This window comes from Staurois parvus, unplaced genomic scaffold (genome assembly GCF_062004578.1).
Source record: "Staurois parvus isolate SC_StPar_1 unplaced genomic scaffold, SC_StPar_1.0 ptg000009l, whole genome shotgun sequence".
Lineage (NCBI taxonomy): Eukaryota > Metazoa > Chordata > Amphibia > Anura > Ranidae > Staurois > Staurois parvus.
Genome location: NW_028317805.1, coordinates 9,630,919 through 9,649,951, shown reverse-complemented (window position 1 = coordinate 9,649,951; position 19,033 = coordinate 9,630,919).

Below are 19,033 nucleotides of genomic sequence, written 5' to 3'. Positions count from 1 at the left end.
GGAGTTTACTGAGGAGGAGCTGGCGGTCGACTGTGTCAAAGGCAGCGGAAAGGTCTAGAAGTATGAGTATGGAGTAATGACCGTTGGTTTTAGCAGTTATTAGGTCATTAGTGAGTTTTAGTAGGGCAGTTTCTGTGGAATGTTGTGGGCGGAAGCCAGACTGTTAGTGATCAAGAAGGTTGTCGTCGGTGAGTTAGCAGTTCATACGGTTGTGAAAAAGGCGCTCGAGAAGCTTGGAGACAAATGGGAGCAGGGAGATGGGTCTTAAGTTATTCAAACAGGTGGGGTCCAGCGAGGGTTTTTTGAGAATGGGTGTAACCAGTGCATGTTTGAGTGGGGAGGGAAAGGTGCCCATGGAGAGTGAGAGGTTGAAGATGTGCGTTAGAAAGTTTAGGATAGAGCAGGAAGGAGGGTGCAACAGTTGTGAGGGGACAGGATCCAGGGGACAGGTGGTGAAGTGAGCCTTGGAAAGGAGATCGGGAACTTCCTTGGAGGTAACAGGGTCGAAGGAGGAGAGTGTTGAGTTTGGTGTTGGTCCTGGTATGTTGGTTAGAGGAGGAAGCTTGACACTGGAGAGCTCATCACAAATTGTGTCGATCTTCTTCTTGAAGTGACTGGCAATCTCCTGTGTAGTAAGTTGGTGGGTGGAGGCAGTGGAGTAAGGAATTAAGGATAGAGAAGAGTTGACGAGGATTGGATGAGAGGGTCTTGATGAGAGCGTTATAGTAGGTTTGCTTAGCAGCGTGGAGGTTGGAGTTGTATTTAAGTGTGGATATGTAGAGGGTAAAGTCTTTCAGGGATTTAGTTTTACGCCATGTTCGCTCAAGAGTGTGGCTGCGTCTCTTGAGACTTCTGGTGTCATCTGTTTGCCGGGGTTGAGACAGGCAAGGCCTGGTTCTGCGTGTAGAAAGAGGAGCAAGAGCGTCCAGGGAGGATGATAGATAGTTGTAGACAGATGTGGCCAGCTCTGGGCAGGACAGGGGTGCAATTTCATCATAGAGGTGCTCAGTAGCGGAGTGAAGAAGGTCAGGGCTGAGGTGGTGGAGGTTTCTACAGGTGACGGTTTGCTGGTTGGAGGCATGGGGGATAGGAGGCAGGGAGAGTGTGAAACTGATAAAGTTGTGATCAGAGAGAGGAAAAGGGGTGTTAGAGAGGTTACAGGGAGTGCATAGGTGGGTGAATACAAGGTCAAGGGTGTTGCCATTGCAGTGGTTGGTGGATTGTGACCATTAACCAATAATTAACAAACATACAATAAATAATATTCTCTTAGGTCATCTTATCATTGCTTTGTTTTAAATGTAAGCTTTAAAAATCCCTGCCTTTAAAGCATATGTCCATGACCATTTTTTCATAGTTTCAGATAGAGTAGGGAAAGATTAGAACCTTTGCAGGGTTTTTACTGCTATCCCAAACTTCATTACAAAGATTTCAACTTTTATTACGCTCCAGGTGACAACAGTTTTACCAGACAGGAAGACAGAGAAAATCTCCAGCAGCACCACAGACAGAAAATAAATTGTCTTCCTTAGTAGAGTAGCGGAAGGTTAGAATCCCAATTTTTATTGCTACAGTCTTAAAACAAGGGAAAATGAGGCGTTAGATTTGAATTCTCAGTAAACCAGTCAGATTACGATCAGTACCATGTCCACCAGGCCCAGTTCAATGAGATGAAGGGCACCGGAATACCGACTATACCAACATTTCCTTTAGGAAGGAAAAACCCTAAACAGGGCAATTTAAGGCTAAGAGAAGGCCCAAGATACTCCAAGCAATGATCCAATTTCTGAAGAGTCAGGATTTATCTCTGAAGTATTTGAACAGTCTGTTGGACATTGGATGATAGACCTGTTCCAACTGCTCCCTCAATAAGAGGTCATCCAAGTATTCCATAATGAGAATATTCAAAGAGTGATGCAGAGCAAACACTGGGGCCAGCACATTGGGGAACACCTGAGGTGCTGTTGACAGTCCAAGGGGAATGGGCAACATACTGGTAGTGCCCACTGTGAATACAAGTGTTGGAATAGAGTGTTCATGTATTTTTGTACAACTACATCAGTATTAGTATTCAGTAGAGATATATTATTCAACCAATACATGGCAGTGTTTATAAGTTTGTAGCTGCATCTATGGTACTGTAAACTCTGTCTTTTCACTGAATAAAGTTCCTGTTTCCTGTTAGCATAGAAGCAGCAAATAAACACGTGCTCTGTCTGTTCTGTGGGTCTATATACATAATTTCTAAAAACAAGCAACATAGATGTGCTGGAAAGATAGGGGGACATGTAGGAGGCATCCTTGAGGTCCACAGAGGTCAGAAATATTCCTGGACTAAAAGGAAGCAATGATTGACCCCAGAAATTCCATGCAGAATATTTGTATTCAAAGAAAGGTATTAAACACTTTTAGAACCTTAATAGGGCAAATGTCTCCTTTGGCCTTGGCAATGGTGAACAAATGTAAGTAAAAATCCTGAAACATTTTCTCTTTAGGAACTGTGGCCTTCATGCTCTGAATGAGGACCAGAGCCAAGACAGTGTGGACAAAAGGAATTCCCACTAGCTACCGAAGTAGTGGGATTCCAAGACTGAGGCTACATTGCTGTACTCACTCCTAGTGAAGTCCTTAGGAAAAGCACCAAGAGATGCACTGAAAAGGCATGCATAGCGATCAGGGGTGGACTGATCATTTGGAAACTTGGGCACTGCCCGAGGGCTCGGGGTCAGTAGAGGGCCCCATGAGATGCCTCTGGTACCTTTTTCATAGGCTTTTTTGAGTTTGGGCAAAGACACAGGGGCCCCACGATCCCCTATTGCCCGGGGGCCCCATAAGTTGTCAGTCTGCCCCTGATAGTGATTGAGAACACACAGGGGGGTGCTGGCTGCTAAAGTAGGGACAAGCCCTGATACTCATCAATGGTGGTCTGGAAACAAGCTCACTCCAGCTGGAAAACTCCTACAGAAGTCTTCAGGGACAGGAGACCACTAAGTGTGAACCACGGCCCTGGGCCTGTAAAGCATTCTAGAACTTCCATCCATATGGCATCAGCAGCACTAAGGGGTGGTCCCCTAACGCAGTGTCCAGAGTACAGGCTGGCTCCACTTCTTCGCTGATGGGTCCAGGTATGCCCTCAGAAGTGATGCCAGGGATGAATAGATCTGGAAAAGTAGCAAAATGAGCTCTCATGTCTCTGCAGCCCATGAAGAAAGCTGCTAGATGAAAGAATCTTGATAAAAAGTAAAAAGATTATGCTTTGCTCAGGGCAGATAGAGAATGTCCATCTCCTAAGTCCCTAACAAAAAACTGGAGGCATGCTGGGAGTTGTACAATGGCCACACAGTATATTTCAAACATATTTGTGGGCCAAAAAAAAACCAGTTATATAAATATATGACCCAACCCTTTACGTCAAGTTCCTGCCTAAATAAGGGTCACCATCAGGGTCTCATCAGATTCCCCCTTACATCAGAATTCCTATCAGAGTTCCCCCTTACATCAGAGTCCCCATCGCATCAGAGCTCTCTCTTACATCAATGTCTCAAGGTCCCCATCAGAGTACTTCTTATATAAGGGTCCCCATCAGAGTCCCCATTACATCAGAGCCCCCCTTACATCAGGTCGAAGCAGAGACCATAGGCAGCCTCTGCTAACCTGTATCCTCAATCTGTGCACATAGGGGATATGTTACTGTTCCTAGTAGCGGGTCGTATAAAATATTGTAGCAGCCCAGATGTGACCCAAGGGTCATAGTTTGGACACCCCTGATCTAGTTGAACAGTCTAAATGAAGACATATGAAGATAAATCATACAACATTTCTGTTTAGAGCGGAGATAAATACCTAGCATGCTTTTCACATTACAGATGTCCACCATCACATCCGAACTGTCAAAAAAACAATCCAAATAAAGAACTGTTAGTGGAATCTCTGCTTTTCAGGTAAAAGGAACAAAATTATCGCCATCACAATTATGAAGGCTGATTATCCGTTAACAACTAAAATGACTGTCAGATGTGGCTTGTAAAATAAACGTTTGTGCTTCAGCTATCTAAATGCCATTAAAATTATTTCGTTGCTATGGAATCCCGTGCAAACACAGCGGTACAAATCAGGGTGATATGTTTTTTTTTGTTCTGCTCGACATTCATCAGACAGAATTTTAAATGATAAGCGATAAAAGACGCAATATGGGTTTCTGTATGCAAAATGTTTCACATAGGCTGGCCCATTTTCTTGGCAATCCGGTTCACAAAGGCCGCCGGCTGTTCGCTATTTAAATCTCGGAGCCGTCCTGTCATTTGAAAGTAGAAAGAACAGAAAATATTTCACGTAGTTTCCCCCTCTCACATGACTGTGTAGATTCAATTTAGCAATCACCCAGAGAGAAAGAAAGATCTTTATGTAGCAATTTCAGGTGTCCATCATCATTCTCCCAGATGGACGCAATACACAGATGGACAGCTCGGGTCTAAATGTATTTTGTTCAGTGAAGACACTTTGAAGGTGGCTAGAGATTATTACTTTATAATGCAAACTACACAGATGCATCTTGTGTCCCCCCACTGTGATACTATTTATTGGCTTCACATGGCTCCAAGAACATCTTCTTTATCAACTTGTTGAGCATGCAAAGAATGGAGATTCAAAGGAGCTATTTTCCCTACACAATAATCCAATTCCAGCTTGGTTGTCCTAAGAGTTTAAGGCCTCTTGCACGTAAGAGACCAAAAAAATAATGCCTTTGCAGCCATGTAGCGTTTTTTTCCTGATCAGAAATCAGGTGCACTGTTGTCTATAGGACAATGCACACAGCTGTAATGCAGCAAAGATTTCATATCTGTAGGCAAAAAAAAAAAGAAAATTTTACATTTCAGTGCAGTAATTTACACATGTATAAGCAAGTACATGCAAGATTGCACAATTTATTTAGTCAATTTGTGACCTTAGCGCAGTCCATTTTTTAAATATTTAAGATTTTGTGTTTAGTAATTCACAATTAAGACTGCTGCTATAGGTATCTTATATATAGCCAATTCTTTTTATATATACGGTATATATATATTATTTTTTTCCTAAGCGCAATAGCACCCCTTTTATTTTCACATCTTCAGAACATAACTTGTGTTTTTTTATTCTGGATCTTTTCTGCCAGCCGCATCCTAAAAATTAATACTCCAGTGTGCAAAAAGCCTAAATAAAAAGAAAAAAAATGTTATATTCTTCATTTTACCACTCATGTTTAATTTCACTGTAATGTGGGACTATTCTGGATCCAAATTAGAGCTGCCATGCCCAAACAATATGTAAAGTCTCATATAAGTAGAAACAAACTTCTGAGGTACTCACGAAACTCTATTTTATTTAAAATTAAAACTTTTATTGGATATTTACATATTAACAATTATTATAATACATGTTTCAGTGAGATATATACTCACTACGGTATTTGTCCCCATCCTGGTGTTTTTTTGGGGGGGGTTTTGTTTTTTTGTCACAGTTAAATAATTCAGATTACCAAACTAATTTTAATATTACACAAACATAACTAGAGTAAATACAAAATGCAATTTTCAAATGATGATGTGATTTATTAAGAGAAAAAAAGCTGTCCAAACCTGCCTGTCCCTATGTGAAAAAGCAATTACCCCCCCCCCCCCCCCAATTTCTTGCCAAATCATGAATGAACTGTGATTAACCGCATTTTTTGGAAAGATTATTTAAATTTCACTTGCTACACCCAGGTCTGTTTACTGCCAGGCCTGCTGAATCAAGATATAACTTAAATAGAATCTAACAAAGTGAAGCATGCTAAAAGATCTCAAAAAGCAACACATCATGCCACGATCTAAAGAAATTCAAGAACAAATTAAAAACAAAGTAATTGGAGAGCATCAGTCTGGAAAGGGTTACAAAACCATTTCTAAGTCTTTGGGACTCAAGAGAGCCATTGTCCACAAAATTTGGAACAGGATTGGCTGGCCTACCAAACCCACACCAAGAGCACAACAATGACTCATCTAGGAGGTCATAAATGAACCCAGAACAACATCTAAAAGAACTGCCGGTCTTATTGAGGCACAGTTAAGATCAGTGTTCATGATTCAACAATAAGAAAGAGACTAGGCATAAATGACACCCATGGGAGAGTTCCAAGGTGAAAGCCACTGCTGACCAAAAAGAATACAAAGGCTCATCTCACATTTTCCAAAAAACATCTTGATTATCTTCAAGAACTTTGGGCAAATATTCTGTGGACTGATGAGACAAAATTTTAACCTTTTGGAAGGTGTGCATCCCATTACATCTGGCCTAAAACTAATAAAGCATTTAATAAAAAAGAACATTATACCAACAGTCAAACATGGTGGTGGTAGTGTGATGGTGAGGGGCTGCTTTGCAGCTTCAGGACCTGGACGACTTGCCACAATTGATGGAACCATGAATTCTGCGCTCTACTAGAAAATCCTGAAGGATAATGTCCTGCCATCAGTTCATGACTTCAAGCTCAAGCGCACTTGGGTTATGCAGTAGGACAATGATCCAAAACACATCAGCAAGTCCACCTTTGAATGTCTAAAAAAAAAACAAGATTAAAGTTTTGGAGTGGCCTAGACAAAGTCCGGACTTAAATCCGATTAAGATGCTGTGGCATTACCTTAAACAGGCCATTCATGCTGGAAAAATCTCTAATGTGTCTGAATTAAAACAATTCTGAAAAGAAGAGTGGGACAAAATTCCTCCACATCGATGTGAAAGACTCATTGCCAGTTATCGCAAATGCTTGTATGCAGTTGTTGCCAAAAAGAGTGGCACAACCAGTTATTAGGTTTAGGGGAAATTACTTTTTTACACAGGCCCAGGCAGGTCTGGACAGCTTTTTTAGCTTAATAAATGAAATCATCATTTCAAAACTGCATTTTGTGTTTCCTAGGGTTATCTTTGTGTAAAATTAAAATCTGTTTGATGATCTCAATTATTTAAATGTGACAAATATGCAAAAAAATAAAAAAATCGGGAATGGGGCAAATTCTTTTTCACAGCACTGTATATATCGCTGAAACTTTTTTTTATAATAATTTCTAATGTATAATGAATAACATGTATCATTTTAATTACAGTAGTGTGTGGTGGGTACCTGTTCTTCTTATTTGACACTCATAGTTAATGAGTGTGTAGGTAGGTTGCCTATAGCTAGCATGGATGGCCAAGCTGGGGGGGAGGGGGTAGCGTCATTTCCACCATACCTGGCCTAGTTTGGCGGGCTTTTTATAGCGGGCTGATATAAAAGGGACAGGGGTCCTTATCTGGAAAGGAGTGAGAGAGAGCAGTCCTGCTTAGTCTAAGAGGGTGGGGAACCTTTGCCAAGACTGGATAAGACGACTCATCGGGACATTCTCATTATGGATTCTGCCATTATGGATCTTGCCAATGATGGACTCTTCCTGTGAAAGTATGCTGGGGCAGCCGTTGCTACAGTTAGGTTCAGCTAGGGAGAAAGACTGTCTGCTTCCATTTGGAACTGTTGTATTATTATTATACTGCATTTATATGGCGCCAAGAATTTGTGCAGCACTTTACAACATGAGAGCAGACAGTACAATTACAATACAATTTAATACAGTAGGAAACAGAGGGCCCTGCTCATTAGAGATTACAATCTAAATAGGAGGGTCAATTGATACAAAAGGTAATAACTGTGGGGGATGAGCTGATGAAGAAAATAAAGTACAGATGTTCAGTGGGGGCTGGAAAGGCTTGTCTGCAGAGATGCGTTTTCAGTGATAATCTAAATGTAGACAGAGCAGGTAACAGTCAGACAGACTGGGGTAGGGAATTCCTGTTGTATTGAAGTTCTTACAGTAAAGCACTTGAAATGTTTTGCCTGGTGTGAAGTTATTGAAAAGGGTGTATGAAAGTGACCAGCACTCTACAGACAACTCTGCAAGAGTTAACATGGTACAGAGTTAAGCAAGTACTTGCCAAGGGTAATGGAAGTCTAGTAAACAGTACAAGCAGCCTGTCGTGAAGCGTGGCACTTGTGCAAGGAGAAATATCCTCTGGTAGTGAGGGAGTTGCCTCTGGGGCCCTTTCTCCTAGTGGTTCTCCTATAGCAGTGGGTGATGAAGGAGCAATCAGTCAACCATGACTCAACATGGCAGCAAAATTGCATTCTAAAAAGCACAATCTACAATACTTACATAGCTTTGTAATGTAATCTATACCTCCCAAACCTTGTGAGATGGAAGAGAGGGACACTTATTCAGACAAAGAACAGACCCTTGTAAAACAAATGGATCACGCATTCCTTGACAAGTCCTACCTGAATGATACAGTATATACTTTCCTAAAGAACTGAGTATCACAAACTGCAGCTGAAAACAATGCTGCTTTTTCACCTTTTTTATCCTTTGTTGCATTTCATTGCTGCTGATCTCATGCAGCCACCTCCTGTCTACATGCATGCACCTCCGCAATAGCTGCATGGCATTTCTAAGGGCAAGAGAAGAGATATAATAAAACAGTTTTGGATCAGAGGTGCCCAGATGGCAGACAATAATCAGGCCAAAAAGAATATGGATTTATTGGTACACATACAAAACGCCAGGGAGCACTCAGCATATCAACCAGGAAGGTGGTATGTGTCCACACCATTGGTCTGCTCAAGTGATAACTAGCCATGAAACACATTATGTTTTAATAGATTTAGCTTTTACCAAGAAATCTATATGCTCATTGACTTGATTATTATCTAAAAGCTGGACACTTTTGCTCCACCAGAGGTTTTTTTTTTATATATATCCCCCCCTCACCATATTGACCATTTCAAGGTTTCACAAGAATTACTGGATGTGGGCTTCCCTAGAGCATTGAGGTATTGAGAATGCATGAAGGTAAAAAACCTTTAGCCTTTAGAACCACTTTAAAGAGCAAATGAGGGTGTAGCACCCACCTAGCGTAGGATGCTAGGCAAATTTAGTTTTTTGGCTCCTTCTGTACTCAATGATTGATTGCTCTAATCTGTTTAAGGTTTCACTGGCTGGAGATTGAGGGAGTCAAATGACCAGACTGAATATTTGTCATGCCCTAGCCAATCCCTGGGAATGTGCGTCCAGAAGGGGGCTGGGGAGGTGATAAATGGTCTGGTGCCCCATGGAGATCATTCTTTCTTCACCAGGGAGGGTTCCAGAGCCTCTGGGATTGCTGCCCCCTGTGGCAGCCTGTGGACTGTGTAGCAGATTTTGAGGCATCAGCTGTGGCAGAGCTAGGAGCCTGAAGAGAACTTTTTGAGGATCTGGTTGTGGGACTTTACCATAGGGATCTGGTATGGAGAAGGACTGTCTCCCTCACTAGGCTGTGTCCGGAGGAAGCTGGAAGGTGTGCAGCTGTCCTGGAGACTTGTGAGCACTGACCCTGAATTGTGATTCCTGGTGACTTGTGCTTTGGGATGTAAGGAGCAGAGGTAGCTTTGGGATGTAAGGAGCAGAGGTAGCTATGAACTGCAAATGCTTTAATAGTCTCAGAGTACTATCCATTCCCGTGTCCTCAGAAGAATCCATGTGTGTGAGCCATGTACAAGCATTTTGGATACCTCATGCCCTAACCCCTCACCTGTTTAAAATTTTTCAAGCAAAAAAATCAAAAAGACGTCCCCTATACTGAGTTATTGGAGCCGGTCTGCATGGACTGGTGCTTGTGGTGATGGGCAGCCTCTGTACTATTTGGGAAGAACCAGTTATTACCAGCAGCTTATATGAAAGTAGGGCTAGATTGGCAACAAGTGACAGCAATCAGTAAGTTACTAAAATTATCCAGCAAACACTAAAGCTGTGCCTGAAATAAGAATGTTCACTTTATTTATACAAATATGAGCTTTCTGTAAATAAAACAAGGCCAAAACTTTTCGTTTTGGATAGACTGGAGAGGGATTAGAACACCTACTGGGTTTTTAATGCTGTCTGTTTTTCTTAGAGAGATTTGCCCCTCTATTTGTCCTGGTGCCCATTATCACAAAGCGTGAAAGCGAAAGAAAATGCCAAATTTTGAGTTGTCACCAAAACTGTAATAGTGGGAATATCTTTTAAATTTTGCAATGGGGGCATTAGTTCTGGTGAGGACTATCTAAGAGAGGTTTTTTTGTCTCACTTTGGAGGCAACTTCCTGTTGGCTAGGGGACAGGAAATGAAGGGAAATCTCCAAGGGACACAGATGACAGAAAAGAAACTGGCAGGAGTTATAATTCTCCCCTTTTCAAAATTAAAATAAAAAAAAGTTCTGACTTTAGCCCTACTTTAAAGAAGTTTTCCTTTGGAACAAGTTACATGTTCCACCCATTTTTAGACTCACACATCCACATCATTCATTTACCTTTGAATGAATAAAGTACTGTAAGCCACTGTGGCAGACATACTTGTAGTTTGAATGAACTGCAGGCAAGCTGATCAGTATGCCTGTAGTTCATTCACACTGTCTACAGCTCTACAATGACAGCCCTGCAGAGGTATGGACAACAGAACTGTAGGCAGTGTGTGCAGGAGCCTGACACAACACCCACGATCTGCTGATTGTGGGTGCAATGCTTTCCAGGCTCCTGTTTTAAAAAATAATAAATGCACATTTTTTCACCTGTAAAGGTGAACTTAGCCTTTAGACCCCACTCCACGTATCCTGTTTTTTTTGTTTCAGAGAGGATAACATCAGTTTATCCCATGTACGATTTTGCCAACTCACAAACTGCAGTCTTTTATAAGGCTGTGGGTGTACATTTTTAGAATAGCCAAGTGTAGATGGGGTAGAGAAATAACACAAGCACCAGTGTCCATCGAACCTGCAGTGCTGCATCTAAAACCCACTATGTAAGCTGAATGGAGAAAGCCATCATGTAAAATCTACACAGCATAGCTAAACAGATATCATCTTCACTAAAGCTAACACAATTATGGTATAGGAGTTTAACTACAGTCTAAATCCAATGCGCATCTTACAGGGTCACCAGAAGTATTCTTGCTAAACCCAGTGGGTGTTTTGGGGAATTCTCCTGCATCACAAACACAAATGTTCTCAGACCTCCAGGTTACTGTCAGAAAGGACTGCGGTGGACTGGTGAACTACAGCAATATCTAAGTAAAAAAAAATGAAATGGAAATGAATACGAAATGAATGAATCAGAAATTAATTTAGTTCCATTCATTGTTTCAAATCCATTTCGATTTTATTTTGCATTAATATTTTTCATTATTAAAAAAATGTGCTACATCTGAAATCAAAACATATTTCAATAAATCCAGTAAGGTAAAAAAGTGAAATAAGATGATGATTCCAGTTTCCTACTTCTTGGGTTGGATGGAGGTGGATCCATCAGAATATCTGAATCATAACATAACGAATGATTCCAAAATTAATTTTGTTCCATTTGTTCTTTTGGATATTGTCCAATCAGCTTATTCCATTTCTCTTTTTAATGAATGAACATAAAAAAATTAGTCCAAAATGAATTTCATTCCATTCTTTTTTTGGATATCTTCCAGCTCATTCCAATTTTCTTTGTGGGATGAAGTAGCTGAATCAAATATACAAAACTAATCCGAATATACAATACTAAATTGAAAATACAAAACGATTTCCGAATATATGAAATTAATTCCAAAAACAAATCGTTATAATCAGTATGACTTAACAAAATTATTAACTTAACAAATTAATCCGAAACAAAACTAAACATATGTTTTCATCATGCACATCACTAGTCTGTGGCAGGCAGCCTCTGCACTAGCAAGGGAGACCTGGGCATATTCTCAGCAGCCCCTCCAGGGGTGAGTGCTACATACATCTTTGTGAATGTTATTTTCTTTTATTAAGTAAGTTAAGTGGCTGTGGCCTCCATAATCTATTTGCCAATTACCCATCATATAATTATAGGCCACTTAATGTATTGGTGGGTGCTGAAGTAATTTGAGAGATGATTCCATCTATTATAAATCAAAAACACTTCTCACCAGCACACCCTCCTCGTCTCAGGATAAATCTTTTTTTATTCATCGTGACATCCCAGAAATTCAGTGCTTTGGGCACAGAAACCTTAATCAAAGCATAACGTCCATGTCTGTGACTTGCTTGTGTTGATAAAGGGGTCCTGTGGGGCCCAAAAATAGTTTTTGGTGGATTCTATAGTGATATAAAATAAATATCTATCCTGAGAAGAGGAGGACATGCTGGTGAGATATGATTTTGCACTTACAGTAGTAGCTGTAGTCTTCCTCAAGAGAAGTGTATTGGCAGTTTTCACCTGCGCTGCTCTCCACCTTGCCCCTCCTCACCTGCCAAATAGTCCATTTATTCACTGTACGACATATAAACATGGGCCATTAGATGTAATGCAGGGTGCTGAAATGATTATAAAGATGACCCCATCTCTTCTACATCAAAAAAATTTCTCACTAGCACACCCTCTGGACATATCTAATTTATTTATTACAGGTACTTACATAGCGCCATCAATTTACGCAGCACTTTACACACATATATTGTACATTCACATCAGTCCCTAAGCCTCAGGGAGCATACAATCTAAGGTCCTTAATGCACATTCATACATATACATACTAGGCCCAATTTAGAAAGGAGCCAATTAACCTACTAGCATGTCTTTGGAATGTGGGAGGAAATTGGCACCAATGGCACTGAATGGCACCAATCCACCTGGCCTCAATGAAGCTTTTAATTTCAAACTATTCCAGCCTGGTTTTCACTCCCGGGGTTGTGAAAAGGATTTGTAATCTTCAATTTTGTTCTATTGTGCCATTTATGTATTACTTGTTCTTTGTATTTTTCATGTCTTTTTCTGATGTTTTCCTTTCCTATATAAGTGATATTTTCTATGTACCATTTCTGTCATTGTTATGGATTACTGACATTATCACCAGGCGCATCCACCTTACAATCTTGGGGTGTGCTGGTGATGGGTGTTAGTGGTGTTGCCACCCATCACCTGGATTGCCCAGGCCCCCTCGGTCTCTTGTTATCCAGCCACGGCTGTGGGCAGTTGTAGTTTGCTCTCCCCCTACTGGGGACCAGTGTGCTTTGGTTTGCCCTGGGCTGCTGGGCGGACTTGCTTCCCTGTTCCCTTTGTGGAGGCTGTGGCTGGTTTGGCACAACGGCAGCCCTGGGTGCGTGCGACAGTGCGCAGCGCATGCGAGTAACGTAGTTGTGCTTGCCCGTGGTGTCATTGTATGGGTAGGTGGGTTGGCACCGCATGCTCACTGGGACAAGGGGAACAACATTTGCGGCCATATGGACAGGGGGAGAATTTAGTTACAAATTGGCTGACAGATATTTGGCGCCAAACACAGGCAATCAGCTATTGGCTTATGATCATCAGTCCATTATTATTTATACTAGCTGTTTCACAGTTTTATTTCTCTTGTATGATTATTAGGTGGCTCCATGTGATAGCATAGTGATATCATTGGTGAGCATTCCACAGTATCTTCTTATGTTTTCTTACCAGCTGGGTGTGCCTATTTTGTATATCGGCTCACATATGTGTTCTCTGTTATTTTTGCTCGGGTTGGGTATACTAGGCTATTGACTATTATATTGCACATTTGAATAAAGCCCCTACATCAATAATCTGTGCTTTTGGGCTACATATTAGATTACTCCTTTGTGATAAATAATAGCAGATCCTCTTTACTATTTGTGGCCTCTATAACATTCCATAGATCCCTTCATTGGCTGCTTTAGTGTGGTCCTTGCTGATGGATGGTTCATTGCAGCGTCCCTGCCTGTCCTCTCCCAGGAGTGTCACTTGGAAAGCATCCTCATCTAATCCTGTACGAATACTTGTTAACCATTATTCGATGTGGTTCAATTTGTAAGTGTATGAGTAACCAGCCTCTTCTCACATGCTCTTAAGGTGATATTGTGCTGCTTATATTTATTTGACACTTTGTTATGTTTTATACCTGACATTTATTCCCTGAAGAAGGAAACATGAGTTCTGAAACGCGTTGGTTTTGTCTGGGCAATATCATTGCTCAAGCTCTTTTGGGTTGTTAGCCCACTTGTCAGTTGATGTATTACAGACTGTCAGGTCCTATGCACATTGTATATGCTTTATGAACCATTGTATTGCAGTCTAACTCTTGATTCTTTTTATCGCAATAATTTTTTGTAATACACATTTATTGTTTTACACTTTTGTACACTCACTGTGTTTTTTGCCATACAAAGTCCCAGGGGGATATCTTTATATTTTCTTTTAGTGCTAGGTGGATGTGCTACCCACAAGCCACTGTGCTGCCTGTCAGTGTCAGATTATAAGGTTGGAGGTGTTGCCATAGGGTGGTACTATGGAAACCAATGATAAATTCCTTGTGCCACATCCCAAAATGCAATAAATGGTGTATATGTACATAACTGTGGACTTTATAGGTATTTACACTCCACAACAAAATTTGTATATAAAAATTAACATTTTTATTACAATTAGAAATATTAACCACTCGCCCTCCTGAGGATTTACCCCCCCCTTCCTGACCAGGCCATTTTTTGCACTATGGAGCTGCGTTACTTTAACGGACGACTGCACGGTCATGCAACGCTGCACCCAAATGAAATTTATGTCCTTTGAGCTTTCTTTTGGTGGTATTTGATCACCTGTGCAGTTTTTATTTTTTGCTCTATAAAAAATTAAAGGCCGACAGTTTTGAGAAAAAAAACAATATTTTTGACTTTAAGGATGGATTATCATCTGCGATTTGGGAGACACAAAAGTCCATGAAAATTGGTGTCTAACCACCTTATGTGAGCATAAGGAAGATTTTTCGGCACTTTACATATACGGTATGTCTGTCAATGTCAATGAATCACCATGACATCCCAGAAAACTAATGCTTTGGGCACAGAAACCTTAATCAAGGCATAGTGTCCATGTCTGACATGCTTGCCTTGACAAAGATGTCCTGCGAGGCCCCAAAACAATTTTTGTGATGCCATAGTGATTTAGTAAGTGTCTATACTGAGATGAGGAGGACATGTTGGTGAGAAATATTTGGCAACTGTCATTGTCTCCCCTGAGATAAGTGCACTGCCAGTTTTTACCTGTTTTGCTCTCCACCTTGCTCCGCTCCTCTCCCTCCCCATTACTATGTAGGATCTACTGCCCTCTACTGTTAGCTACTCATATCACAGTGTTATGTATATTTTTGTATTAGTACCTCCTGTCCTTGGTGGCTGTGTTGAAAAGTGGAGAGAGAGAGTGTGAAAGTCTCAGCCACATGTCCTATCCAGAGGAGTTGCTGCTGCTGTAGTTCCACCCAGACCAGAAACAGAGACTATTATGCAAGTATTCCTATGTTCGAACAGTTTAACTGCAGCTGCCTATAGCTTATTGAGTGTGTATCTGAATCCTTATAACAGATTATCTGTGTCCTGTTATTATTTCACATGCAGAATACCAGATAGCTATGTCTGTGCTACTGTGTATAAGTAGTGATCATCTTCCAGTACAGTTGTGTTCAAACATTTGCATACCCTGGCAGAGATTTTGGCATTGATCATGAAAATATGACTGATCATGCCAAAAAACATTTATTTATTGATAGTGATCATATGAAGCTGATTAGTATCACATAGTTGTTTGGCTCCTTTTCAAATCATAATGATAATCACCCAAATGGCTCTTATCAATAGTTTATATACCTTGGAATGTTTGGCCTGGGTACAGACACACAAGGTGACAAACACAGGTTAAAATGGCAATTAAAGGTTACTTTCCCAAAATTGTGACTTTAGAAACTGCAATTAGTGTCTGTGTATATATAGTTAACGAGTTTAGCTAGCTCTCGCGTGGATGCACTGAGCAGGCTAGATACCCAGTCTTGCAGAAAAGAAAAGGAACTGTGAAAAGACCTGCGTAACAAGGTAATGGAACTTTATAAAGATGGAAAAGGATATAAAAAGCCAAAGCCGTGAATATGCCAGACAGTACTGTTCAACCACTTATTAAGAAGTAGAAAATTCAGGAATCTATTGATACCAAGCCAAGGTCAGGTAAATCAAGAAAGACTGCAGCCACAACTTCCAGAAGAATTGTTTGGGATACAAGAAAAGCCCACAGGTAACCTCAGGAAAAATACAGGCTTCTCTGGAGAAAGACAGTGTGGTTGTTTCAAGGAGCACAATACGATGATACTTAAAGCAGAGTTCCACTGTCAAAAAATAAAAGTCAGCAGCTACAAAAACTGTAGCTGCTGACTTTTAAAAAACAGCCACTTACCTGTCCCTCGGTCCCGTGTTGTGTCCCCTGTAGCTCGTTTCACCAGCCATCCTGGATTCCAGGAGGTCGGCATCTTCAGTGTGGGCACCCGGCTGTGATAGTTTGCGGCTTAACAGCCGGGTGCACACTGCGCAAGCATGAATAGCGCAGAGCTTCATTAATGGTCCTGTAGTCTTCTGGGACCTGTCACATGTTCCAAAAGACTACAGGAAGGGAGAGAGGGAGGACGCCTTCCGTTTCCGATCGCCTAGGCGATCGGACCGGAAATGTGAGCGGGTACCTGTCAAATTTGGGTACCCGCTCCCCCCGCCCCCCAAAGGTACCAATCCTTAATGGTGAGCGGGGGAGCAGTCCTTAAAAGCAGAACTTTAGAACTTTGGAGCTCCGCTTTAAACAAAAATGAATCATCACACCTGGAAGCAACGTCGCACGTGGACAACACCATGGACTGGTGAGAGCGGCCATATTATTGTGCCATGCGATATTCCTCATGACCCGGCGGGAACTCTGCAAAAGAAATACCCGTGATATGAGGTCTGATTATTACCCTAACGGGAACTGTGTGAATAACCTACTCTATATCTACAATATGACAACCAAGTTTTAACGAGCTGAGAATCCATTTTCTGGAAAAAGGCTAGGTCATTAGCCAATATCACGGTGGTGAGTGGGGTGCATTGTTTAAAACATCGTTATAGGTTACTGCACACCTCATCTGAAGTTTTGCAATTTATTCTCAGCTTTACAACACACTTGCCATGATGCTTATCTGGAGGAATACCCAGAAGGGATAAAGATATCTACATATTTTCACGATATATGGAGGCTTAAACCACACAGTTTTCAAGCTATAAAGGAACATGGGACGGTATGAATAGTTCAACACTGTATAATTCCATGGGAACTCCTTTTTGAATTCTACAAATGGACATACTCATTTCTTTTGTCAACTTGCATTTTTTTTATTTCTCACGCATTCAGTGATCATGATCACGCATATCTAGCTATATACTTGGCAAATTTTTTGTCTCACTGCTATCTTTGTATATGTAGGATATATATGTGTTTAATACACAGCCTTGTGATACACGGCTGAATTTTGGCTATTTTGCTAATATGCTGCTGTATATCTCAACCAACCTAAGTGAATACCACTGGAAACATTCAAGGTTGCAATCCGGATTGCTTGTCTTTCATTGTTTTTAATGTGTATTCAGTGATTGCATATGTCACCATCCACGGATATTATCTTTTCTCCTAAAAAGGAATAATAAAAATGTGTTATTTTACATATAAGCTACATTGCTTGGGTGTTTATTACCTACTTCGGTAGTTGGCTCATGGCAACTACTACTTTTTTGCTTCATAATTTTTTTGTTTTACACTCACACCTTTAAATAGGTGCGATCTTTGAGCTTATTAATAGGCTACCCCACCTAAAATAATACAGTTTTACACTCATATTTCCAAATATCCGGTTCCAATATACCCTATAACACCTTAACATGCCTCACAGCTTTTGGAACACTTTAATTTGAAGTGAGGAGACAAAAATATGGTCAAACCATAAGCACTGTTTGAAGAGGGGTCAACAAGGCTTATAACAACAAGAATACCTTCCCCACTGTGAAGCATGGTGGTGACTCACTGATTTTTTTGGGGGGTGTGAGCTCTAAAGGTATGGGCAATCTTGTGAAAATTGACGAAAAGATGAATGCAGCATATTATCAGAAAATACTGGCAGACCATTTGTATTCTTTTACACAAATGCTGCGCATGGGGCACTCTTAGACTTTTTCAGCACAATAATGACCCTAAGCACAAGGCAAGACAAGTTGACCCTCCAGTGGTTACAACAGAAAAAGGTGAAGGTTCTGGAGTGGTCAGCACAGTCTCCTGACCTTAATATCATTGAGCCACTCTGGGGAGATCTCAAATGTGTGGTTCATGCAAGACAACCAGAGACTTTCCATGACCTGGAGCCAGTTTGCCAAGACGAATGGACAGCTATACCACCTGCAAGAATTCAGGACCTCATAGACAACTATTATAAAAGACTGCAGGCTGTCATTGATGCTAAAGGGGGCAATACTCAGTATTAAGAACTATAGGTTTGCAGACTTTTGAACAGGGGTCATTTAATTTGTTTACTTGTTGCCATGTTTTGTTTTATGGTTGTGCCATTCTGTTATGACTTACAGCTGAATATAAATCCCAAAAGAAATAAAAAAAAAATGTTTTGTCTGCTCACTCATGTTTTCTTTAAAAATGATACACACTGTATATTATCAATTCTCCAAGGGCATACAAACTTTTGAGCATAACTGTGTATCAGTAGATGAACCTGTTTATTGCAGTAGTTTATATGCAGCCCTTGTTATTTTAGTTGTCCTTTCTGGACAGGAATTCTATAGCTAGTTTTAGTTTAGGGCTCGATAATCAGCATATGCTAGAGCCAGGTTAGGCATCCCATGTCCACTTCTGGTAGTTAGAGATCTGATTGCATGTCAGATTACAAACATAGTTACACAGTTAGTATGGCTGAAAAAAAGACAAAAGTCCATCCAGTTCAACCACAAAGAAAAAAAAAAGTTATAATCCTACACCCACAGTTGATCCAGAAGAAGGCAAAAAAAACAGCAAAGCATGATCCAATTCGCTCCTGCAGGGGAAAAATTCCTTCCTGATCCCCTGAGAGGCAATTGGGTATTCCCTGGATCAACCTTAACTACTGAACTACTAGGGGAGAACTAA